The sequence below is a fragment of the Pseudorasbora parva genome, chromosome 2 (genome assembly GCF_024679245.1).
Source record: "Pseudorasbora parva isolate DD20220531a chromosome 2, ASM2467924v1, whole genome shotgun sequence".
Taxonomy (NCBI): Eukaryota; Metazoa; Chordata; class Actinopteri; order Cypriniformes; family Gobionidae; genus Pseudorasbora; species Pseudorasbora parva.
This window is the reverse complement of record NC_090173.1, coordinates 43,348,659-43,375,563: the sequence shown is the minus strand read 5'-3', so window position 1 is coordinate 43,375,563 and position 26,905 is coordinate 43,348,659. Positions and strand designations below refer to the sequence as shown.

At 38.2% G+C, this 26,905-nt stretch overlaps 1 protein-coding gene across 2 annotated transcripts in view; it reads right to left on the bottom strand.

Annotated features, from left to right (window-relative positions):
- mrtfbb (myocardin related transcription factor Bb) overlaps positions 1 to 26,206 on the bottom strand; it is a 64,615-nt gene extending 38,409 nt beyond the window's left edge. For both annotated transcript variants that reach the window (XM_067420589.1, XM_067420590.1), the window contains exons 1-2: positions 26,070 to 26,206; positions 8,023 to 8,074 (exon numbers count right to left, since the gene is read on the bottom strand). The gene's annotated coding sequence lies outside the window, so the exon portion shown is untranslated. The remainder of the gene's footprint in view (positions 1 to 8,022; positions 8,075 to 26,069) is intronic.
- Positions 26,207 to 26,905: the final 699 nt, after the last annotated feature.

Here is a 26,905-nt window from a genome sequence, read left to right as displayed (position 1 = left end):
AACACAAGGTGCCAAAACATTTCACATTGCAAATGTATGATCAACATATCAGGAATACCTGTATATATGTAGTTATAAACTACTATATAAAAACATTCCTTTAAAGAAACTTCATTGGCTGTAGTTCATTTTGCTAGGAGACTGAACTGATATTTCTTAAGCACATTATTTCTACAAATACCCAGTCAACAATACAAGCTAACACAGCTAGCTACCACAGTGACACCATTTTGTGAAAAATAATTACGAATGGCGCAGAAAAAGTGACGTTAATTCTGAGTAAAGAGCCATCCTCGTTTGGTTCCACATCCAAATTTGACATTTTAGGTGGAAGAGTTTAAATGATATATTTTTGAATGTTAGAGTGTAAAGTCAACTTATTTAAAGGGGTCAGAGCATGACAAATCTAACAGTTTGTTTGGATATTCTGGGATTTGTGACATCACATGGGCAAAAACATTTGGATGTGACTGCATCCAAAGCAAGACATTGACGAATAGTTATACATCATTCCACCATAGGCCCCGCCCACTGATGTTCAGTGGCTTAAAGGGTCATGAAACCCCCCTGCTGCAGCAGTGTTTTTTCACACCTTCGATTTGAAAAGGCTTCCAAAAAAAGGCGTGGTCGACTGCAAAAAGGTGGGATGGTATTGTGTGGAAAGTGGGAATGGTTTGTATAAATAGGGGAGCGTCATTAGGCGCATTTAAATTAGTGATACCACCAGCAGCAGTTACAGCGGTTCTGAGACATGTCCGCACAGGTTCGCACGTTGGCATTGTCTACAACAGAGAGATTAGATGAGGGATGAGTATACTGAATGAGAGAGCTCTGAGATCATAAGTGGTGTGTGGAGCAGGAAGAACAAAAGAACAGAGCCATTCAGCTCTTCAAATCAGTATAATTCAGTGAGAAATGAAAATGAATGTTATTCTGTATTTTGCAGACATGTGATAAAACTATATTTGTCCAAATATGCACGCTGTTTGGCAAGATGAACAATGCACCGACATGGCTATGCTCTCATAAGAGGACATGGACCACCCACGAACACATGCTTGCGATGCGATAGAGGAGTGGGCGTCCCACGGACATGTACTCGCCGGGGAAGCCTCACTGTAGTCCTAGATCGGGGTATAAGTGAAGGGGTTTGAGGTTTCATAGTGTGCATCTCAATCAGCTCCCTGGTTCAGTAGTCAGGACACTGATCAGGACATAAGTGGGCTGACTCCCTGATCAGTGCCCTGACTACTGAACCAGGGAGCTGATTGAGACGCACCCATAGTCTCGACCGCGCATCTGAAGCACAGAGCGATGCGCGCTGGGTGGCGGTGACAATCTGCGCTGTTACTCAGCAGACAGAATAAATCTGCAATTTATCCAAATATGCAAACTGTTTCACTAAGAGCCAGAACACATGCAGTTCAGTGCATGCCTGTGACCACAAATAAAATGGAGAAGACATGGCTTTTGATTCTTGTTGATATTTCATTATTATGACTACCTCTATAATACCTCATACCGATACTAAATCGATACCACTGTAAAAATTATATTATAAAAACCCAGTAAAAGTAAATGAATAATATGACAACATAACTTATTGTTCATTGTTTTATTTATTTATTTTACTAAAAATTAACTTGACCAGCATGTTCCTGCCCTGATTTTTGATTATTTCCTCCTCTTATTGCTATAATAACTGCCAGTGTAAACATCCTTACAGAGATCACGTTATCAATCATGTTATCATTCACTAACCTTTTACTTCTGAACAGGTTGGGATGATCAAAATCTTATTTCATGATATGAGTAATTTAATATTTTTTAAATTGTAATTTTATAATTATAATATAGATTTTTATTTGTATCTTTGTTTTTAAAAATAAGCACCAAAAAAATGCAAATTACAAACAATATGACAATAACTGTTCTTTATTTTTCAGCTACATTAGGTCTATTTAACGGTAAGTCGAGAAAGAAATGAATAATATTAAATTATATAAAACTGCTTAGTTTTTCACTCTGTAATTTAACTATACACTGATACATATATTTTAGTTATTTAGCCAAGCATGTGGTGGTTTTCTATTTTTCATTGTTGTTTATTAAAGGGTTACTTCAGTGATTAACATATGGCTTTGTATCAATAGAAACACTTGAACAGACACGTTCAGTATTTAATTGTAATGTCTGTTCTCTAACTCAAACTCAGTCACTGTAATCCAGTAGGTGGCTTTAGGAATGGCCTCACAGGGCAGCGAAGCATTCTGGGAATTGTAGTCTTTCATCCCCATTAGACAAAAATACATTTTCGCTCTTTTCTAAGTCTAGAAGGCCCTAAATTCAAAAATCATTTCACATTTCTACTACATTAATGACCTAGTATAAATGCAGATTCATCTTTCCAGCGCTGAAGTACCCCTTTAATCACAGAATATTAGGTCTGTCTTAGGACCTGCATGGATCTAATTACCTCAGCTGTACACGTTCACTAAAGACATATCCCACTGTGTTTACCTGAATACTCGCCAGACCGTGCATTTTTACATATTTTTGACCATTCAAAGCCAAACAATAATCCATGAGAGAACTGAATCGCGATCGCATGTTGTCTGAATCCGTGTGCGCTTCAGGTCAGAGTCTGGCTCGAGCACGTCCCGCCGCGCTTTATTTTCTCATGCGTGGATATTTCCGTCGTTTTTTTTGCCATGCGCTGCGCGTATTTAACTCTGTTAAATCTGTATTCAATGTTTAGTGAACGGCTGAAGCAAAGCTCACACACACGACCTGGCAGCTGCTGTCACACATCGACACAAATTAAGAAATACAGCTCATATTAGCGGTCCTCCTTAAAGGACCTGTACTAATACAATTCCAAATCATACCGTTTGTAATAGCAGGGTATCGCAATACTTTTCTAGTACCGGTATATCGTGCAACACTATTGCACTCGTGACATAAATGTCACATGTAGGTTCGGCGTGCGATTCCTCAAGTTCATTTTACTTTACCGAACCTTTGTAGCAATGGCTTCCACAGACGGTGCCCAGTTTTAGCTCGCTTAACGCCCTTACTTTACTTCGTATCAGCACAACGCCTCACTTTCCTCTCTGACTTTTCCGCAGCTTCCAAAACTTCCCCACCATGACTCTACAATAATGATGGAAGATGAACCTGACAGAAGTGACTGTCTCATTCATATGATCTAAATTATATTTTACGCATACAGCGCAGTGATTGGATAGAATGAGCTTTATGTCATGAATATATATTGAGAATCTCTCGGAACGGTCAACGTCAGTATGTTCCCACAAGCCAATACATGGTTTGAGAAAACGTCAGATTTCGTGACGTTGCTCTGACTCAGCTTTTCAAACCGGAAGACAGAAATCACTCTGAAAAATGTGGGACCTCCATGGATTAGACTTGTTTGTTTAGCACATCCCACAGATGCTCGATTGAATTGAGATCTGGGGATTTAGGAGGCCACACGACACCTCAAACTCGTGCTCTTCATACCATTCCTGAACCATTTTTGCTTTGTGGCAGGCGCATTATCCTGCTGAAAGAGGCCACAGCCACCAAAGAATACCGTAACCATGAATATTGTATCCATGAAACCGTACATTATCTGCACGTGTTTGTACATGTCAAAGTAACATCCACATGAATGGCAGCCAAGGTTTCCCAAAAGAACATCACCCAAAGCATCACACTGCCTCCGCAGGCTTGCCTTCTTCCCATAGTGCATCCTGATGCCATGTGTTCCCCAGGAAAGCAATGCACACGCACCAGGTCATTCACGTGATGTAAAAGAAAATGTGATTCATCAGACCAGGCCTTCTTCCATTGCTCCATGGTCCAGTTCTGATGCTCACATTGAGCCACTGTTGGCTCTTTCAGCAGTGGACGGGGGTCAGCATGGGCAATATGACTGGTCTATGGCTATGCAGCCCCATACACAACAAACTGTGATGTACTGTGTATTCTGACCTTTCTATCAGAACCAGCATTAAAGGTCCCATTCTTTGCAATTCCATCTTTCAAACTTTAGTTAGTGTGTAATGTTGCTGTTAGAGCATAAATAATACCTGTAAAATTATAAAGCTCAAAGTTCAATGCCAAGCGAGATATTTTTTCCCCTTTCAAAGCCTACAGCGAACGGCCGGTTTGGGCTACACCCCTGCACTTCCTGCTTTAATGACGCAACTAAAACCGTTTGTTGACGAACCCTCCGCCCACAAGAACATGCAAATTCGGGGGCGTGGTCCTTTTGCTCTCGCAGGTCGAGAATAGGAAGCGTTGTTTTTGTAGAGTGTGTTTGTCGCCATGCCATTGAAACGCTGTTATTTTCATCCCAGAGTCAAATCACCTTTGTTTGGCCTTCCCACGGACGCTGTACGTAGAGATCAATGGCTACAGTTTATGGTTAACTCGGTTCCGGAAAATTATAATCACAATTTAAAACTATGTGCAGCACATTTTGCTGAGGACTGCTTCCGCAATCTCAATCAGTTTAATGCCGGATTCACAGAAAGATTATTCTTAAAAGATGACGCAGATCCCTCTTTGTCTGGAGAAGGCGTTGTTTATGGTGGACAACCGGTAAGTGTATTTTATTATTTAAGTTAGTCCGTTTAACAGTTTATGTAACTCATTACACAAAGTGCAACGCTGTTTAGCTTTGTTAACTAACGTTAGATGGTAATTGAAACTAATCCGAAAAACTTAGTATATAAAAGTGTAGTAATTCATTCAGACGCACTAACTAATAACATTGAGCACTTGCATCTCCCCGTTATGGTAAGAGACGGGACCTTTCCGGGCAAAGTGCTCTAGGCTGCTGTCCAATCACAGCGCGGGAAGTGCTGGCCTAATCAGAACTCGTTACGTGTTTTTGAAGGAGGGACTTCATAGAACAAGGAAATCATCAGGCCGTTTTTAGGACAGAGGAAACAGCGCTGTACAGATAAGTCAATTGTGTGAAAAAAACAGTTTTTTTTACATGCGAAACATGAACTCATGTTATATTGCACACTGTAAACATAATGAAAGCTTCGAAAACACGCGAAGAATGGGACCTTTAACTTCTTGAGCAATTTGTCCTAGCTAATCTGTTTAATCGGAACACGCGGGCCACCCTTCGCTTCCCACATGCATAAATGAGCCTTGGCTACCCATGAATAGGCCTGTCGCGATAGTCGATAAATTAATTAATCGCACGATAAAAAAAATGAGCTCTATAATTTTTCCGGCCGTGATAATTGCCATTTGCATGCTTTTTTATTTTCCTTGTCTCTCTCGTTGACTACGCGCGCCTCGTCCGTTTGGGGAGGTGTTTATATTCGACGCGCAGACTGAGTGCGGCGTGATGAAAAGTCATTCTAGGCCAGCAGATTCACTTGACACTAATGGCTCTTGGGTTGTGGAGCCACACACAAAGTTATGAAATTTGACGTGCACAACGGCAAGCGAAATGGGGTCTCGCGCGCTCGAGCGGACGCGTCGTGTATAAACAAGGCTTAAAGCTACACTGAAGTTTGATAAATGCAAGTTAATTCTTCAGTTCAATCTTTGTGTGCTAAAGGCACATAAGTTCCTGTAGAGATAGCAATACACATTCTCCTTTTTTGCCAAATAAATGAAAAACATGTCATGTCAATGTCTTCTCTCTTGCTGTATCAAACTATCACTTTCCTCAGAGATGGTCAAGTTCAGTTTGTGCATTATTAGGCTATGATATAACTTTTTTTTTTTTAATACTGTATCCTAAATTGTGGATAATTTATATATCATAGGCTGAAAAATGCTGATGAAAATGGTCTCAGAACGACAATATTATTGTTTATCACAACCATTTCTTGGCCAATTTATCGTCCTGCAAAATTTGTCATCGTGATAGGCCTACCCATGAACCTTTTGCCGGTTCCCCTTTGTTCCTTCCTTGAACCACATTTGATAAATAATAACCACTGCAGACAAGGAACACTCCACAAGAGCTGCAGGTTTGGAGATGCCCAAATTGTGATGCTATATTATATATTATAATATATAAAAAAATAAAAATAAAAATAAAATAAATAAATATATATATATATATATATATATATATAATATTATGCAACAAATCTTTTATAAAAAGTTATATATCATTTATATACCTTTGTAAACCTTAAGGAAGATTAAAATAATGTTCTATTAAGCCCTAATGGAGCTAAAGGAGGATGAAAAAATCCTCATGGTTCCAAATGTACAAGAAAATAAAAGTTTAAAATTACCCAAACATATTATAGAAAAGTTTACCAGAAGATGTCCAATTCATTTACATTCACTGTAGCAAAAAAAAAAAAGAGTCTAAAGAAAATTTCTATAATATAATTACTTCTTTAAAATAAGTATATTCAAAATGTATTGTGCATTAAGTCTGCTCTGAAGCTGGTTCTCTTAAAACCTACAGGGTAAAACTACAGAGGTGGCATTAGAGTAGACAGACTGACTATAGGTATCCAACTATGCAAATGCTCCTGTCAAAGACAAATCCTGCTCTTGGACGCTTCATCGCTCCATGCCAAGCTAAAGACAAAGTGGTAAATGGACTGCATTTATATAGCGCTTTTATCCAAAGCGCTTTACATTTTTGCCTCACATTCACCCATTCATACACCGACGGCGATGTCAGCCATGTAAGGCGCCATCAGCTCGTCGGGAGCAGCTGGGGTTAGGTGTCTTGCTCATGGACACTTCGACACTTGGTCAGGTGGAACCGGGGATTGAACCACCAACCTTCTGGTTTGTAGACAACCTACATGAACCACTGAGCCACTGCCGCCCAAAGTGGAGTTTTGCAAAGCCGCCGCATCTGCTTATTCTACCCTGACTGAGTCTGTCTGGAAAACTTCACATACAGTTTTTTTTTTTGTCTCTGCATGTGGAAGAGGTTTGCCTGTGAGCAATGTGATGGATTGGACAAATAAAAGATCAAAATCAAGCTTTTAAATCAACCATATGATAGATGGCTCATATGGATGCTTTGTTGTGAGAGAACTCGTACTTAACTGATGTCCCAAAAAACCTTGTCATGGTGGTGCTCTTTTCTTCAGCAGGACTGATGGTGAAAACGCTATGGGTACCTGCTTTTGTTCTAAAGTCATGCGTGTCACAACCACCCAAGAGTGATTATAGGTTGCTGTTAACTTGGCACAAGTGTTCAAAACATTCTCCACCCACAATAAAGTTATCTAGAACAGTCTTTCTATAATATTCTTCATAAGCAAAAATACGATGTAAGAAAGATAACCTCAGTCAATAAAACATTGCCTTTTTAATAGGTCTTCCATGAAAGCTTATTTTATAGTTTTAGTTAATCAGCAGATGGCACTGTAGTCTTTATGTGACAGCTGGGCCTTTAAAACGGTTACATTTATGGATGGATGGATGGATGGATGGATGGATGGATGGATGGATGGATGGATGGATGGATGGATGGATGGATGGATGGACAAACTAACGGACAGATGGATGGATGGATGGATGGATGGATGGGTGGAGGGATAAAGAGACGGACTGACGGATGGAAGAAGAGATGGATGACTGGATGGATGGATGAAGAGAAGAATGGAGGGAAAGATGAATGGATGGATGGACGAAGAGACGGATGTATGGAGGGAGTGACGGACTAAGGGATGGACTGACGGATGAGGAAGGGATGGATGAATGGATAGATGGACAGATGGAGGGATGAATGGATGGATGAATAGATAGTTGGATGGACAGATGGATAGATACAAAGCCACAGGCAACAATCATGCAATGATAAAATAAAATACAATCTATCCCAAAATAATTCTCAATTGTATTTTTAATCCCAAAATATTAAATACAAATCACAATGATAAAATCACTGTGAATGTGTGCATATGTAATTTTGCTTTACCTTAAACAAGACTGTAATCAAAATGGACAACAGAAAAGCTACCACGGTAACTTTAATTCCAAACTCGTCTAGAAGATGAGATTTACCTGTCAAAGGAGAAGGATGCTTTGTGATGAAGATCCCTAGGTCATGGTGCCTCTGAAACACAAAGGAATATTCTGTCATTAAATAAAACAGAATTACAACTGGTTTAAACTACATAAACCTTCCCATTTGAAGTTTTCCATAGGTGAAAGCAGAACTATTCTACCTCATCCGACTGCAAAACAACATGTGAAGATGAGTGCAAGGAAAGGGAAGGGGAGGTTGGCTTGCATCTAATCAATGTAGTTGCTGTGGAAACGCTAATCTGCTTGTGCACTGATTAATGGCCAAACAATAGGATGACAGATATTTATGGATGTGTGCCACTTAACAGAAGAGGCCATAAAGAGATATGGAAAACAAGCTTATGAGAGTCTGTACTCCAGCCTCAAACACAAGCTCTGCAAACAGAGCATTAATCATTAATATTCATTAAAGTACAACTAGGCAAACATTCAACGCATTGCTCTCTTCTGCACGTCTGAAGTTCTGGGTTTACCGGTTATCAGCTGTGTCATGTTTGAGTTTTAAATGCAGCGTCCAAACAAAACAGTTTCTTTGTATTTTTATGTGATTTTTAAGCACAACTATTGTTGAGTTTTTGTTAAAAAAATTTAAACTAGGGACACATCAATATTGGTAAGCTGATAATTATATGGATGTTTTTGCAGATAAATGACTATAGATGGACAGTATTAAAAAATATATAATATTTTGTAGTATCAAAAATGTATATCATTAAAACGTTTTGAAAGCAAACCATATAAAATGGTTTGTTGGATTTACATGATTTAATTGTGTACGTTTGTCCCACATGAATCAATAAAGTTAAATAAACATAATATTCTCAATTTTAACTTTATATCTCTGTCATGATTCAGGCATTCAATTTTATAAATTCATTCATCCACTTCAATTTCATATACAGCCAGTTAACAAACTTTTAGCTAGTAAAAGCTCATGTTAGCATCTTAAATGCTAAGCATTAAAAGTTCTTTCAGCAAAGCTGTTATGACATTAGTTGTATTAGTCCACAGCCTGAGCAAATGCTCCACTCTTCTGCACAATGGTAACACAATGTAATTTAAATTGTTCTAATAATTCCAACAAAATGTTATATTAAAAAATAATAAACACAATCAAGTCTCTCCTTTTTCAAAATACATAAAATAACACGTTTACATATAAAATAACATTTACTCTCTCTTGATTTAGCCATATGCAAAGCATGCTGGGAACTAACAAGCTCCGCCCAGTTTCAATTAACACAACACAAATCATTCATGTAATGTCAACACAAATGGATTAAGTAAACTTTAATTTGACTTATATTTGAGTGGATTGAACAAGGGATGCTCATTTTGGTAATTTTCCCGACCAACAACCGATGCTCATTATTTGATTATAAACCATTAACTGAAAAGATTCTAATATTGAATTGGCATTACATAAAAATACAATTGACGAGTGTCTGTGACCCGTTAAAAATACTTTTTTCACGTGTTTATTTTATTGTGCAAACAGCAGAACATACAGAACCTAGATTCACACTAGGGACCGTCTTTTTTACGCCCCTTTGGCCGGGCTTCGGGTCAATTTTCACGTCATGCCTATACGCGGGCCGGGCTTCTGACCTTTTTTATGCTTCTCCTTCATTTTATATTTGTTTTATTAATTAAAAGAAACAATGTGCTGCGCTGGCGGAAACAACATGAGCTTACGCGACTGTCACGACATGGCTCACACATAGGGTCCAGCAGCATCGCGCATTTCTTCAGCTGCTACAGTTATGGCCTTTTTACAACTGGTTTCTTCATTCGTTTTCTCTGACCAGGTATCTAATTGCGAAATGACCAGGAGAAAGCCTAAATACCTTCCAAGATTCTTTCGAGATGTATTTAATTCAGATTACTCAAACAAACCAATTCAGAAGGTTGCCTGAAAGCATTTCAGACAAAACCGGATAAGTGTAAATGTATCTGGTTGTTTAAACCATGTGTGTAATTTTTACTCCTGGCAAATGGTTAAAAAATAAATGTGTGTGAGTGAGAGCGTGTTATGTTGTAATCAGATCAATATGATGGTGCTGCAACCGGCATCGCTGCAACTGAGAAAAGTAAGCCAACGCAAATGGCCGTAAATGAAACTTAAAATAAGTCTTAGATGCTCAAAAACACAATGAGCTTCAATAAAAATGTATAAATGATCTTACCAGTAGGTCATTTTCTCTCATATTGCGGTCTTTGAATTTGAAATGAGCTGCTGAATAAAATGCATCATCTTTTGCTTTCGTTGATGTGAACGCCGTTAAATATAGCTATACCGCGGGAATTGATGATCGGATTTATAGGCTATTCATTTTGCAGAGGTATAAGGTAAGACAAACTGTAGGGCCCTATAAAATCTGTTTTATTTTTTCCCAAATTCCGTTTTATTTTTTCCCAAATTGCGTTTTTTCCGTTTTAATTTTTGTAAATTCCATTTTTTCCGTTTTAATTTTTGCAGATTGCTTTTTTTCTGTTAAAATATTTGGCAATTCAGTTTGTTTTACCCTTTACTGTTATTTTGGTGAAAAAAGAGTGTGCTTTTAATGTTAATATAATAGAACATAAAACAAAAAATAGGAATGACCTTAAATTTTTGAGGTAACAAACATCACATTTACATTTTAGGACAAATATGATGCAACATAACACTGCACTTCAAGTACTTCAAATATTAATGGTTATTAGCTTTAAACTTTCTGGTAAAATACATTATAGTAGTTTATATAAGTTAAAATGAAAGTGCTCCATTACCTTTTTCTTTCAAGTAAAAAAAAATAAAAAAACTAAAAAAAAAAAATCATCAGAATCATCTTTTACATACAGTACTATTAAGTAAAACATTTAAAGCTGAAAATTAACATGAAAAAATAACACATTTCACCATGAAATCATGTAGTGAAATGTTCTGTGTGTTTAACAATCACCATTATGATATCCAGAGCTGTGAAAAATAAAAATACACGAAAACACAACACTGCCAGAAGTCCCCCAAGTTCAAAGGCCCCTTTAAATTATTAAAACTAGATGCTTATCTTAACTTTAAGGTTACTTTTATCATGTAAACTACCCATATGTTAAATGCATGTTTGGAACAGAGGGGAAAACGGTCGCATTTGCAGCAGATATGCATTGCTGCCTAATGTGCCCATTATAAATCAAAGCACGAGATGACAGGGGTCGAGCAGAACACCGGAATATCTGACAGAATGGACAATATTTGTCTGTCTGTGCAATACACGAGCCGCGGTTCAGGTGTGCGCGCGACCAATGCTGCCTGAGCACACCGAGCGCGCGGCTCCCGCTCTCCATACGCAAAGCTTCAAAGTCTCACTAAATTGTATTTATTTGACAAAAATGCAGTAATATTGTGAACTATTACAACTTTAAAAATCTGTTTTCTTTTTTTAATATATTGTAAAAATGTATTTATTCCTGTAATTACAAAGCTGAATTTTCAGCATCATTACTCTAGTCTTCAGTGTCACCTGAAGAAAATCATTATAATATGAAGATTTGCAGTTCAAAAAACATTTCTGATTATTATCAATGTTGAAAACAGTTTTAGCTTTGCTGCTTAATGTGATAGTTCACCCAAAAATGAAAAATAGCCCATGATTTACTCACTGTCACGGTTCATGGATTCCCTGTCTCACTCTTGGGTGCGTGTTGAATGTAGGTGAGGGCGGAGCCTGGGACTGGCTCATCACGCACCTGTGGCTGATCACCTGCACCAGCTGCAACTCATCACCTTCACCCTATTTATTCTCTCTGTTTCTCTCTTGTCTTTGTCAGAGCGTTGTTGGATGTTTCCCCTTGTGTCTCCGTGTTGGTTGTCGTTTCCCCCTTCCGTGAAACGCTGGATCCCTTCCCGGATTACCTCTACCGACCTCCCGAGTCACAACTGCTCACAGCCTGCCCGTGTCGCCAACGGAGCCTCTCTCACTGCTCCGTCTTACCCGGACTTCTTCAGTGTTCTGAGTTTAGACTTCTGTGACACTATCTGTCTAAATAAACTGAGTTACTTGCAATTGAATCCTGCCTCTGTGAATCCGTTACAGAACGCTCTGACCAACCATGGATTCAGCGAGTATCAACGCCCTACTGACCAGCAGCAACGAGAGACTGGACCAGCAGGAGGCCAACTTAACTGCCACAGGACAAGCAGTACACACCTTGGTGGCACGGGTGGCCGAGCTGACCCAACAGATGCAACAACTCGTCGGTCCCACTGTGCCCGACCCACCGCCGATCCCCCACACACCATCCGCATCGCGGCAACCGGAACCACGTCTGCCTACCCCTGAGAGTTATGCCGGTGAGAGCAATTATTGCAGAGCCTTCCTTACCAAGTGTTCCTTGTTTTTCGCTCTTCAACCGCAGACTTTCAATACGGAGAGATCCAAGGTGGCATTCGTCCTCACCCTGCTCTCCGGACGAGCCGCACTTTGGGGAACGGCGGTGTGGGAAAATCAACATCCTTGCAGCTCCTCGTTCCAGACGCTGGCGGCGGAGATGAGAAGGGTGTTTGACCGAGCGGTAACCGGAAGAGAAGCGGCACGTCAACTCGCAGAGCTCCGTCAAGGTAACCGCTCGGTCTCTGACAGAGGTTCCCAATTTGTGTCCAAATTTTGGCAGGAGTTTTGTAAATTACTAGGAGCCACGGTAAGTCTGTCTTCGGGTTATCACCCCCAAAGCAACGGTCAGACCGAGAGAGCCAATCAGGATCTGGAAAGAGTGTTGCGATGTTTGGTATCCAAGAATCCTTCATCCTGGAGCCAGCAACTCTCTATGGTTGAGTACGCTCATAACTCGTTACCAGTGTCATCTACGGGCCTTTCGCCATTTGAGTGTAGTGTAGGTTACCAGCCACCTATTTTTCCTAGTCTGGATTCCGAGGTCGCGGTCCCCTCTGTTCACGCCTTTATCCAGAGGTGTCATCGCACATGGACCAGAGCCCGTGAGACTCTGCTCCAGGTGGGAGCGCGCACCAAGGCTAAAGCCGATCGCCACCGGTCTAAGCCTCCCGTTTACGTCGTGGGTCAAAAAGTGTGGCTTTCTACCAAGAACATTCCTCTCCGCTCCGTATCTAATAAACTTGCTCCCAAATTTATCGGCCCGTTCACTGTCACCAAGATCATTAGTCCGGTGACAGTCCGCCTCAAACTCCCTCCGGCGTACAGGAGGATTCATCCCGCCTTCCATGTATCCAAAATCAAGCCTGTTTTTCACTCCCACCTTAATCCGCCAGTCCCGGTTCCCCCACCGCCGCGACTCGTAGATGGGGAACCAACGTATTCGGTTAATCGCATTCTGGATTCTAGACGGAGGGGACGCGGTTTCCAGTACTTGGTGGACTGGGAAGGTTACGGTCCGGAGGAGAGAAGTTGGGTTCCTGCTAGGGACATTCTGGATCACTCCCTTATTGATGATTACAATCAACAGGTAAGGTCGGCTGGGAGCGTCAGGGGACGCTCCTAGGGGGAGGGGTACTGTCACGGTTCATGGATTCCCTGTCTCACTCTTGGGTGCGTGTTGAATGTAGGTGAGGGCGGAGCCTGGGATTGGCTCATCACGCACCTGTGGCTGATCACCTGCACCAGCTGCAACTCATCACCTTCACCCTATTTAGTCTCTCTGTTTCTCTCTTGTCTTTGTCAGAGCGTTGTTGGATGTTTCCCCTTGTGTCTCCGTGTTGGTTGTCGTTTCCCCCTTCCGTGAAACGCTGGATCCCTTCCCGGATTACCTCTACCGACCTCCCGAGTCACAGCTGCTCACAGCCTGCCCGTGTCGCCAACGGAGCCTCTCTCACTGCTCCGTCTTACCCGGACTTCTTCAGTGTTCTGAGTTTAGACTTCTGTGACACTATCTGTCTAAATAAACTGAGTTACTTGCAATTGAATCCTGCCTCTGTGAATCCGTTACACTCACCCTCATGCCATCATAGGGGTATATTACATTCTTCTTTCAGACGAATACAATCAGAGTTGAATTAAAATATGTCCTGGCTATATAATTGCAGTAAATGGCAGCCCAGAATTTTAGGTCCACAAAAACTGCATTCATCCATTATAAAAGTAATCCACACAGCTCTGGGGTTAATACACCCATTAAGCATTCATTTGAAATAGAAATCCTGTGTAACCTCATAAAAGTCTATATTGCCACATTTGATCAGTTTAATGCATCCTTCAATGCATATTCGTGAGGTTATATACAGTATCCTGTAGTGCTTATTTCCCTTTGGGCATGTTTTATCTAAGCTAGGGAACCAAGTGATCCAATACTGACACTGGAGCCCCCTCAGAAAAATATGTTCATGAGTCATGACCCCCTCTGCAGAAATATTCACCCGCTTCATCTTCAGCATCTATTGCTTTTGATTTTTATCATGAAATCATTAAAACTTGAATCCTAAATATGTGTACTTGAGGACTATATGCTTGTTGATTTCACAATCACTTTTTATGGAAAGCAGGGAAAGCATATTAAGTGACTCTGGGAGCACTGTGATCTTGTTATCTTGTGCAAATTAAAAACAACAGGCTGATGAATGTCTTAACTTTTCCAGATATACAAGCCGCTGCCTCGATGACTTGACTAAGTCTTGGCTGGCGTTCCTGCCTGCTCACATTCTCTGCTTTCAATCTTATTCAGCTGAGTTTAAGGACTTTAGGCTGTTTTCTCACTAAGGATCAGCGGTAAGCCCCTCTCAGTGACACTTTGAGAATTCATCTTTGTCCAGCGTAATTTAAAAACTTCAAACAGAATTATGTTTTCAGTTTTGAAGAGGACAAATGGGGACATCACTGTACCACAGTCGGCCAGTAAACTCAACGGCCAGTTCACTGCTGGGGATTCTTTGTGTTAGGATGCATTTTCACTCCACCTAGAAAAGGAAGTGAAGATGTGCATGACTGAGAACTCGGTGTAAACAACTTGGCTCTCCCTATGGAGGAAGATTAATTCTGTAGCTCCTCTAGAGTCTGTAGCTCAAATAGTAGAGCATGGCATTAGCAATCCCAAGGTCATTGGTTTTTAGGCAGTGAAAGCATTCAAAAATGTAAAGCTTGATCGCATAGCCATCTTTAGAATTTAGTTTTTTTCTGTATATTTCTATGGCATTGCTGAGAGTGAATATAACTAATTAATATTATTAATAATAAACATTTATTTGTATAGCTTTTTTCATACATGAAATTACAATATGCATGAAATAACAAATGTCAGTAGACGGAGAAGATTTTAAAACTAGCGGTTCATTCATACATCCATAAGATCTTATCGTCATGCTGTGGAAATATTCATGATTCGGATCGCGTATCAAACTGCCAAACTGCTGAAGTCCCATGACACTGGCGATCCGAATCATGAATCAATACGCTGTTTAATCTTTATTTGAGGTTTAAAAAGAAACGCGGAAGAGAAGACAATGCTGAATAAAGTCGTAGTTTTTGTTATTTTTGGACCAGAATGTATTTTCGATGCTTCAAGAGATTCTAACTAACTAACTAACTAGCTAACTAACTAACTAACTAACTAACTAACTAACTAACTAACTAACTAACTAACTAACTAACTAACCAACTAACCAACTAACTAACTAACTAACTGATGTCACATATGGACTACTTTGATGATGTTTTTATTCCCTTTCTGGACATGGACAGTATAGTGTGCATACACTTGCATACACTTTCGGACTAAATATAAAATATCATAAACTGTGTTCTGAAGATGAACGGATGTCTTACGGGTGTGGAACGACATTAGGGTGAGTCATTAATGACATGAATTTCATTTTTGGGTGAACTAACCCTTTAAAGCTACACTGACGTTTACAATTTGATAAATGCAAGTTAATTCTTCCGTTCAATCTTTGTGTGGCACATAGGTTCCTGTAGAGACAGCAATACACAATCTCCTTTTTTTGCCATATAAATTAAAAGCATGTCATCAATGTCTTCCCTCTCGCTAGCTTTCCTCAGAGATGATCAAGTTCAGTTTGTGCATGACATCATGATATAACAATTGTTTAATACTGTATCCTAAATGAAGATAATTAAGCTATATGTCATATACTGAAGAACATTTCTGGAGTGTTAACGATTAAAAGAAAAAACAACGACAAGAACCTCACAGAACCGAAAACCGTGATACGGGCTGAACCGTGGGTTTTGTGAACCTCGCTGCCCCTAATATGCACCTAAAACACAATCATTCATTGCAGTTTTTATCGATTTTATTTATTGTTTTTGGTATTTATTCAAGTGCATTTTGTTAAATGCGACTGAGAGTCCATTGCTTTTATTGTTTTTGGTTGTTTTGTTAATTTATTGTGTGGATATTTAAAATGTTTTCAGTGATAAATAGTCTTTAGAAATAATAGTTTATTGGTCTTTGAAAAGGTGTACCTGCTTTATTATGCCACTATCATTATTTTAGATGAAAATGGTCTCAGAAAGACAATATTATTGTTTATCCCAATAATTTATTGAACAATTTATCGTCCAGCAAAATTTGTTATCGTGATAGGCCTAGTGACAACACCATTAATACTGGTATCACTGATGGGGGCTTATAAATTGTTAATTCTAAACCGAAAGTAAAATGCGCACGGTCACTCAGACATTCATAATGGTGTGGCAAAATGCGAGTGTTTTCAATTAACTCCTATGGAAGTTGAGCTTCCATTAGCCTAGAAATCTAGACGCACCCTAGTGGCAGCAAATCTAATTTGCCACGAGTGTAGTCTAGAAACTTTCAATAGACTTCTAAGCTGTAAAAGCCTAACTCTGGTCAGGCCAATCACATCGTGTATAGAGTCGGTGGGCGGGGCTTAACATAATGACGGCTGAGGTTCTGCGTGCTACTAGTAAACACAGAAGCTGGCGAACGGCGGTCTTTCAAATCGGCTTCGGCTGCGACTCTGGGAGACTTGGAGTAAAGCTTTTATTTGAGAAAAAAAAAATAACGGCACTGAAATCATTCTTTAGAAGGGAAGATGTGTTCTGAGTTTTGCCGACCGGATACAGCGAAAGTTTAATCTATCAACTATTGATTCATTTTATAAACAAGGCCCAGTTCGACGCCCGATTTGTAGCTTGTCTAATGCTAAAAGATGGAGCTGTCCCAATGATAAAAGTTCATGGTCGTGCATTGTAACCGCTAAAACTGGAGTAAAACTGCTTCAAATGTCTGTGTGTTGCTGGCTATCGGCGTGCAAGTGCACATCAAGGAAACAAAAGGTGTTTGTGTGTGTTAATTGAAAAAACACTCCAAACAGCAATACACAAGGTAGGGCTGTAAACGATTAATCACGATTAATCGCATCCAAAATAAAAGTTTGTGTTTACATAAAATGTGTGTGTGTACTGTGTATATAATATAAATTATATGTGATTACGTGATTAATCGTTTTTTGTCTTAACAGAAAGAGTGGGAAAATATGTGGATTATTTCATATTAAATGTCACAGCTTTCAGACACTCACAACACAATAGCTGCACAGGCAGCATTATCATTAGTGTTACCACATTAATTAATATTGCAATGGCCTTGATAAAACACATTTAGCTATTTAAAAAAAAAACTTTGTTACGTTGAATGGAAAAAATCTTAGGTGTGTTTTTCAATTCTGTTTATTTAAAAAAGTTAACAGTTGTTCCGTAAAGTCCAAACACCAATCCAAGTGGCATTTGGCAGAACACTTTATGGCCGTATTACAACATTACTACACAATGAGAACTTCTCCTCACACAAACACAGAATGACTCAACCACAGTAAACTGGAGGGGGTCAGCTGTGCTACTAAATATAGCTGTGAGACCAGCCAGAATAAGCATCAGAAATATAAAAAAGAAACCCCTCCAACGCTTTTCCATGTGCATGCGGAGAACGCAATCTGCACAAAGAAAACACTGTGAGACCTGCTTGAGTGAGGAAAGGAAAGAGAGGGAGGAAATTCTTTTACCAATCCCAAAAATTATCCCACATTTTAACTTTCCCAGAAAGCCAGCTTATTCCCAAGAGACTGTCCCCTGAGTGCAGTGCACATGGCCTTTGCCCCTCCCACTTCCCCTCATGCCATTGGCCCAGCACAGGACTCACCAGGGAGTCAGAGGTGAGGGATCACTAAACCAGAAATCAAAATAGCCTGCTGTCAGCCAGTCGGCATATAAAATGTTTTTTATTTTATTTTGTTAACAGATTTAATTTAAAATCAATCCATCAAAAAAATGCAGATTCACTTAAAAGTAATGCTCATAAATGATTTAATCCATTTCAGAAGCTGTCTCCACACGACTATACACTTACCTCTCAGGAACTACTTCCCATTTTTTGACAATGATTCAACCCAATAAGTGAGACAAGCAGTTATTATGAGTTTCAATAGGTTTCATTGAAACTAACATTACTGCAACCATTACATATTTTTTTTCAGAACTACGGATGTTTTTTTCAGTCTGATTCATAGTGTTCATCAAGCAACAATGTGGCAAACAATGACATAAACTTGATTATTTCGAACAATGGTCAGAGTGATGAAATAAACACTTATATAATGTTCTTTTTGGGTAAGCAAACATATCAACACCAGACATCAGTACTAGTTCCTACTCAAAAACAAACTGAAACAATGACAGCTGGGGCAATGACAAACAAAGGGCATCCAACATAAGTTACATTTTCAACAAAAGTTTCAATTCAATGAATCTAAAATGTCATCTGGTGTAACAATAGTATAAAAAGTAATATGTGCACATGACCCGTGCTGGAAAAACGAGTCACAATAATCAGAATGAGTTATCTCTGTTAAACATCCTTTAAAATGATGAATGATTGGTTTAAATCAGACAAAAAGTGACAGACCTATTTGAAGTTGATAGAGTCAGCAAGGTCAATCTAGTTCGTTTTCAGAACAAAATCACCTAGCAACCATACTTTAAAATCCCTGGTAACAACACCAAATATGGCACACACCAAGTCAAAACCAATTTTTATAGGAAAAACATTTATTCAGCTTTTTCCCCATGATGATACCACACTTGTATGATTAACATAAATGAAACAGTCTAAGACCGACAGTACCGAATGGACCTAATATTTGTTACACATCAGATGTTTTTCCCCATCAATTTAAACAAACATTCACATAAGACATAACAGATAATGTTTGTGTGAATACTCGCCAAGACTGCTATTTTGAAATAGTGTAAATCTGTGTATGCGTGTGTGTATATCTTTGTGCGCACCCTTCTTATGTGTCAGTCAGTGCGAATAAGATTGTTTTGTTTACATCAGTATGAGTTTGAAAATCACATTTCATTGGCTCAGACTCATGCCATGGAGAATTCGCTATAAATATTCACAAAGTCGGAATGCTGCGCTTTACAACGATACCAAGCTTGTGCTGAGAGGAAGCTTGTTGAGATACGAACAGAGAAAAACTGCAATAATTAAAAAAAAAAAAAAAAAAAGTTAAAACAAAGGAAAGATTTAGGAGATTTAGTTTACACCTCTTAGAAAAAGTACAAATACAGACAATTTTAGATGTTTAATCACTCTTTGGATCATTGGGATTGCACATTTTTGTGAAAACCTCTAATTCGACCCCCCAAAAAGTGACATTTTTTACTTGTTTTGCCTGTAGCTCGTAATCAGCCTGTGTGCATTCTGACCCATTTTGCCAGCAAGGATAACACATTTCCACATGTATTTGAATACAATAGATTTTTTTCTTAATTGCTATTTAGATTTTTTTTTTAAAATGTCATAGGTAAAAAGCACTTGTACTTGTACAAGAGTGTACCACATGACATTTTGCAGCCTGAACTAACCTTATCCTGCATTAATAAGGTCAAAGCATCTGATATTTATAGATGACTTTGGCTTGACATACAGTCATGACTTGAGGGCACTTTTGTGATATCATTTCCTATTTTATGCCCCCCCATACCGACCCTCACTTGCATATTTCTGCAAGTCGCACCGCATGATTAGGCATTTTTCAGATATTTACATTTTAACGAAACATGCTGAACTGCCCTTCTGTCTCGTTCTGTAATATACCAATTTTACTTGAAAAAAAAAAACTTCAGAGAGAACAGATGTTTGTCGGAAACAAGCGCAACCCCACATGTAATTTTGCGCAATATTATCACAGCGCATCCTACGCAAGTTTGTCGACCATTTGAGAGGCTTAACATTTGGTTGGCAGTGCTGACTTAACAAATTATGTTGACCGCTTTTGATCTTAGGACACTTGAGCATGGATATGAACCTGGTTCATCAGCATCAAAGCCTGCGAGGTCACATCACATGACATCCCAGTGGAATGTTGTTGTGTCATGTGAGCAAAGTAAGGGGGGAAAAGTTATTTGTCCCGATTCTCTTTTTTTCCAGGCATTCGTTTGAAATGCGAACTAAAAAAAGCCAGGAAGATGTTTGGCTTAACGGAATACTGATATCTACAAAAGCAATGATCTCATTCTTGTTTGTGACCTTTAACTTTCCAAACTACAGTTCAAATGCACAAAATAACATTTACCCGATGATAACAGGTAACGATAACAACGTTGAGGCCGCAAGCTTTAAGTCAAACAGGCGACGCAGCAGACTAGGCAAACAATGTCCAGACCACCAGGGACACACTATGCTTACAGTCACTATAAATACCAGGACCTCCAGCTTTCAAGTTCTGCTTGAGCACAGCTGTAGTCTAAAGGTCTTAACTGTAGAAGTGAGGACATGGACCAGAGGATGGAAGCCAGTATCAAAACACGGGCCGTTGTTTAAGACAAAGTCAGAATTCCTTTAAATTGATTCAAAGACAGGGAACAGTCCTCACCATTCATCTTTTCAGCACATGCTGCTTGAGGAATGACACATGTATGTGAAATATGCTGTGGTGAACTGACAACTGCGGTTGGTAAGATTCAGCCTGTCATCAATGAAGAATGCTTTATTTTTCAAGTCAACGTCCATAACATCTATATATAGGTGAGAAAAACTATTTTGGTCAAAGAATAATGAAATAAAAATACTACTGAGATCATTAGACTAAGCATGTTTGTGTTCACATTTGTAGCTCGGTTCTCTTTAGACATTTTGTCCTGCTTCACTCATTGATTCTCTTGATACATGTTAGCCCTGCTTTAGCCATTTTTAACAACAATTCTAAAGATGCAAAACAAAACACAAAAAACAGCTTTTATGATATTTTGCGACAGAACAAAACAATGCTTTTATATGCGTATATATATGTTGGCATTTTACTAGCTGTGTTGCACAAAAATGAAGATCTGCTGCAAGGAGACAATTGACAAGAAAAAATAGTATGCTTGAGACACTATATGCTCGACACTATAGTTCAAATTAACATCCTCGTTGTGCAAACATTTTAATTATTGCCGGAAGGAAAGGTGATTTATCTTCTATATCTTCTGTCTTCTCTCAGTGGTTTCGGAAAATGAAACGAACCAAACCCTTATTCAGTATGATCCGGACCGGACCTCTTTTCATTTGACCAAATATCATCTGTTTGGTTCGGTCCGGGGGAGGTTTCACACCTGTAATTTTGATTTAGATCAAACTAAAAAGTCAGAAAATCCGGACCAAACAAGGTAGGTGAGAAAGGGCCCCAAATGTGGCCAAAAAAGTGACATTCATATAAACATTATGCACCAGGCCTTATTAAAGGTGTCATGAACTGGCTTTTGAATTTTTTTATACTGTTGTCTGAGGTTTAACTTATGATGCTTGTGTGTTTTTTCAAAAACATCATAATGTATAAGTAATAGTCTATTTTCTAGCCTGATTTTGAGGCTCTGTCCAGCAACACTTTATGGGTGAAAACTTTGAAGTAATCACACATGGCTAGGATAGGAAGGATCAGATTAAGATTTGCATATTTAATGAGCTTCAGCTTCCTCGTCAGTGCATATAGGAATTGTTTTCCTATATCCAAAACCTATTTCCTATTTCCTGTAAGCCAAAACTTACTCAGAATCTTATTATTATTAATCAATCTTTGTATATACTATTCCATATATTTATGATGTATTGTTTTTTTATACAAATGTTTGACAATGTTAAGATAAATATGTTGCAGTTTGGCATGGTTTTTGACTTATTTATGAACTATTTATGGACATAAAATACAATTAAAAATATCCTGGATTTGAAGAATATTGTGTCCTTGGCCTGCACTGAGCTCAAGTAATAGTTTAAGTACAAAAAATGTGAATGAACTTGACTGTTGATGTCTTAAATAATAATGTCAAATAACCAACATTTCTCAAAATGGATATATCTCGTTTTGCAACGAAACTCTTCACTTGTAGTCTCGTGTATCATTTGAATCAGAAATATTAACGAGTGCGTGTGTGTTCTGTTCAAAAAGGGGCATAATTTCAGCGACAAAAAAACCCCAGATCAACTCTGTTCTTCACATGAAGATATCGTATGACTTCAGTCTCTTTTTTACAAATTAATCATGATCAGAAATGAAGGAACAAATGCCCAATGTCTTTCTCAAGTGAGCTGTATATTCATTAAAAATAAAGTCCACCCATGCATTCATAATATTGGAATCTGAATGAATCTTATGCGGTATGTTTATTGCTTAAAAAGCTGGATCTGGTTTAGCTCTATGTAGGCCTTGTCATGTCAGCGGCACGAGTCGGTGGGCGGGGCTACAGAATCAGGCATCGTTCTTCTTATGTTGAGACGGCATTTCACCACACGATGACGTCAAGGTGAGGCATATTCTGAAATGATCGTTAGCCGGGCCTGGTGTCAATAAAAGCTTTTCTTTGAGTAACAAGGAAGTATTCAGCTCTGACCCCTTAAACCATATGCAAGTAGATGCCACATTCGACCACTCTAGACACATTGACACATGATCCGCTATCTTGGAGCGATCAGTTTAGTCACTCACAGAAAGAATCGATTAAGGTGTTTACATGAGTTGCTTTTAGAGTACTCCGTTCATGTTCCCGTTTTACATGTGATAGAACATAGGTCGATTACGGCACGTCATTACGTCCCCATGCCACGCTATGTTCTCCAACATCCAATCATAGCGTGACTTTGGCAGGTGTGTTAATTTTATGGGCTCAGGAAACCCGCTAACTTCACCTGCGGGTGTCGCTGTTGGACAGTGTTACTTTACATTAAGAAGTATAAAAAACATGCGTTTTTATATTATTTTATATACATTTACGTTGATTTATTTTTGTAAGTCTCTTTCTGTTTTTTTGAAGAGACACTACCCCTCTTTCCTCATTGACAGCCTACATTTAGAATAATAGCTTTGATTAATGATGAAAAAGGTTTAAAAATCGTGACTGTTTGGATTGTTTTTCCTGCAGTCGAGCCACAGGCGTTCACTGAATGACCCATCTGGTTTGCGATTACAGATACAAACTTATTGTATTTTACTTTTACAATAAGCATAATAATTACAACAAAAATAAAAATAAAAATATAGAGAGAGGACGCAGTGTTCAGAATGAACAGTCAAGTAAAACACACACCGCCCATAGCAACGCGTTATGACAACGACATTTCAGACTGACAGATACGTAAAAGATAAACAGGACTTTTCCGCCCTTTGTTACTGTTTTGTACACGTTGTTATATTAATTATAATTACAATTCTGTTTTATTGGCCACAGTATTATCGATGATTGTTGAAAGGGGCACTTTTGATTAATTTTCAAAAAGGGCAGAACCCATAAAGCCTCCCCTCTGCACTTCCCTATTGTGCGTAACGTTATGTGCCCTGTCACAAAATGCCCCCACACGACATTAATAGTTAGATTAAGGTGTGTACATGTCTGTAATGCTCTCCGATAATGCGACTAAAATAGGCATACTCCACGTCTTAATCCGATTTATGTTTATTTAGATTATGACTTTAATCAGATTAAGGTAATTAGAAATCGCCGTCTACATGGTAGCCTCTTAATCAGAGTATTGTCTTAATCAGATTAATATCGGAGTATTGTTGTCCATGTAAACATAGTCAATGTCGCCACAACATTGCACAGCTTCTGGTTGTGAAACTGTCGAGATTTAAATTCCAGAAGAAATGGTAAAACCTTTCACAGGGTTTTTTTTTTCTTTTTCTTTTTTTATATGTATTAACTCAATATTACAGGTTTTTACTGTAGTACTGTTTTTACTTTTACTATGGCAACTTTTTTTATTTTGTGTTAGCTGATGCCTTCGCCTTGTGGTATTCTGTTGGTTAAGTAAAATCATCATCTTAAGTCTTTTGCAGATATAGACATTCTTACATGCATCTAACTATAGTTGCAGACACTCATGCTGTGGAAATACAAACCGGAAGACCGAATATGACAAGCGCAGCACTGAAAAGGGATGGGGATACAGAGAAGCTGTGAAAAAGAGATGGCATTTGATGCTATGCAGGCAAACTGGCACAGATAAACAATTAAAGCGCACGGCTCTGGCGTTTAAGAGTTGCTTGCAAATATTATTCTCAAATCATAACAAACAATCATTATTTTTGACAACTTTGTTTGTCAGTCACATTGTAGCGAAGCCCAGCCATTAATATGAGAAGCTTAAATAAATATCAATAATAACAAACTGGTTCATCCAGTTTTTGGTTATGTTCTCCTTGACGACAATAACTGCAAATAGACATTAACACAATAACAGTACAAATTGTAAGTGTACAGTGACATTGTGGGACAAAAGGACGACCTATTTAACTGAATTTACTGATTTATAGTGAATACGTATTGCAAGAAAAGGTGGCCTACGATCCAGACTATATTTAGGCATAAAGCTGCACTAATTAAGGATTTTCCACCTGCAGTAATTGCTCACGCCTGTGGCAATAAACACTGGGCGTGTTTCATGCACTGTGCCTCCACACAAATAATACTAAGACTAAAGGTCACTGCATGGGAACGGTCAACAATGCTGTATTTCAGACACACCCATAATGCCATGAGTGTGTACATACTTAACAACATTTTAATGAGCTATAAAGACTGTTTCAGTTGTTTGTAGTAACAAATACACAGCTCAAACTTCACTCAATGCCCACCCACCTGTTTGAGTGAGGCACACAAAATATTAATTTAGCAGACGCATGTTTTTTTTTTTTTTTGTTTTTTATTTTTATTTATTAGAATTCTCTTTCATCACTTGCAGTGTACAAAATATGCCACTGTTACTTTAAGAATATATTTAAACTTCCAGACTCTAAAATTAATGATGTTGGTGTATGTGTATCCTAATGTAGGCTAGTTTATTTTTTTTAATTTTTTTTAATTAATAAACTTAAAATATATATATATTTTTAAACAGTTTATTAAAACCAGTGTATGGTACACATGCAATCAATCAAACAATAATTAAGATAATTAATTAATGTTAAATTAAATAGGTTTACCAAAAAAACAAAAACCCAGTAATAACTAGACAATAATAACCATTAATAATAACCAACAATAACCTAATTATTTAATTTATTAAATAGCTATGCTTAAAAAAGTTATTTATTATTGTGTGATTATTTGAAATTACATTTATGATTAATGAACAAGAAAAGTAGAAAGAAAACTTGTTTGTTTTTTATCTGAAAAAGTCATATATAATATTGTATATAACATAAAATTATTACATATAGAATAATTTGACAATTATAGAATAATTATAGAATAGTTAGTGAATTGGCGTCGGTTTTATTAATTGCAAAACGTTCCTAAATATCCCTAAAATATTCAAAAGAGTTAAAGCTAAGCTAAAGTGACATGACAGTGTGTGTGCAGCGAAAATATCCATGATTTCACAGTCCACCCGTTAAATAAGAGTTCGGGTTATGTCTAATTCTTCTGAATTATTGCGCAGGTATTTCATATATGTGTCACTTGTAATGTAAGACTGTTTGGAGTGTCATTCACTCACCCGTGCGGCAGCATCTTAAAGATGCGCAAGTAAAACGGGATATATATCGAACTTACCGTTTCTTGGCTTCCAAATTAAACGTGTTCCCTTGAATGACACATCTAGAAAAGCAGAGCAGAACATTTATTTTCTTTCTTCCCTGAAGTATCAGTTGTTGCTGTTAGTAAAGATGGCCGCTCTCATTGTGTTTAGCCGGTGATGTAATGAAGTTGTGTTAACCCTTCGTGAATCGCAACACTCGGAGAACACCTCATCGACAATCGACGCTGCTAGATTAGAAAGTAAACGGAATAAAAGCGATTTTTAGATTAGCATTTGATTATAACATCTCATTCTCAAATATGAACGTAAACACCAGTCTACACCCAGCAATGCGCATTATAAAGGTGATAAATACAAATAACCTAACATAATAAACTAAGAGAAGTAGCCTATGAATAATTTAAAACAAAAAGTTTAAGATACACACTTATGTTAGTGTATGACACTGCCATCTGGTGTACTCTCAAGCAAGGTCAATTCATAGCCCACTCGACATGTGGTCATATCCAAAAATAAAAACAGGATTAATTCTTAAGAAACTGTAGGCTATACTGCTGTAAAAGCCTAGCCTATACCAGCTCACTCAACTGGAGATTCAAGATCCAAGAATTTTTAAAACGTTAATTAGCCTATTTTGCGTGTTTCCACAAGTTTGTTGCATGCAGTTCCTAAAAAATTATAAAATAACCACAAAATGATGCATATCCATGGACTTTATTCAAGATTTTAGGTTAAAATGTATAGTGAACGTGTTTAAGCCTATAAATGGGTACTTCATTTTAGTTTTACCTTTTAAAATCAGTACCTTTTAAATTTTGCCTTGATTAGCTCATTTTAAATGGCCTAGCTG